This window comes from Elephantulus edwardii, unplaced genomic scaffold, assembly GCF_000299155.1.
Source record: "Elephantulus edwardii isolate Elephantulus edwardi_28Jun2011 unplaced genomic scaffold, EleEdw1.0 scaffold00041, whole genome shotgun sequence".
NCBI lineage: Eukaryota > Metazoa > Chordata > Mammalia > Macroscelidea > Macroscelididae > Elephantulus > Elephantulus edwardii.
The window spans coordinates 7127202-7128293 of record NW_006399791.1 but is presented as its reverse complement, the minus strand read 5'-3'; positions in this window follow the sequence as shown (position 1 = coordinate 7128293).

Here is a 1092-nt window from a genome sequence, read left to right as displayed (position 1 = left end):
GATAGCCATGGACTGCAGGAGCTCAGCACCCAGCTGCCAATAGTGTCCCCCAACTGATGTGGCTACCTTGCTAGGAGCTGGGGAGCCTGGAGCTCATTTGGGATTTACAGAGCATATCTGAGGAGTGTACTCAGTTCCTGTACCCAAGAGGTTTCTCTTGTATATGAAGTTCAGCCCTGGCTGATAAGATATGAAAGGGAAAAAAGATATTCTTCGCTACTTTCTGTTTGGATTATCACTGTAAATAAAGCCCTCTGTACTCTAGTGTGTCTATAGCCTTGGATGTGTACTTTCTTTTAATTAGGAAAGCCACTGTGGGCTTGGTCTTCTTTGTGAAAGTCACAAAACTGCTCCACCCTGAGTGTCTTTGGCCGTAAAATGAGGGGGATGGGTTAGATGACTACAGACACCCAACCAACTTCCGATCACAGAGTTGTGGGTGACTTCACTTGAGATACAATGAGTGTGATGGTGGTGTTCTAACAAGGAGGGCCTCTGGTTTTAAGGATTTTGTTTCTTACTGCCGAACAAAAGACTGTGTCCCTTGTCAGAAAAATTTCAGGCGTCAGCAAACAGGTGCTCCTGTAAAGGTCATCAGTTTCCTCGTAATTGCTGACCCCAGGGCCACATCCAGTAGCAGGTCCACTGGAAGAAGGTGGGCAGTCTTCTCCTGCCATGATTTACAGCCCGGAAACCCGACAAAGGGTCACTGTGGGCCAGAACTGACTGGACAGCAGTGATATTGAGGTTTTTTATATCAGCCAGCTTTTGAGGAGAAAGTTGGGCAAACTCAGACAGTTAACAGCCTAGGAAATTCAGTGGAGGCTCAGCTTGGAGTCAGTTCTGACTCGACTACAATGAAGTTTTGTACATTTGGTTGTTTGGTGGGCTGTTACTTTTCATTTTAGTTTTCAGGAGCCTCAGTGGCATAGTTTATGTGTTCGACTGCTAACCGAAAGGCCAGCAGCAATTTGCATTCATCAGGTGCTCCTTGGGTGAGAGGCATGTGGTCTCCTCCTGTAGAGATTTGTCACCTGGGAAACCTGACACAGGGTCTCTGTGAGTAGGAATTGACTTGAAGACAGCTGTATT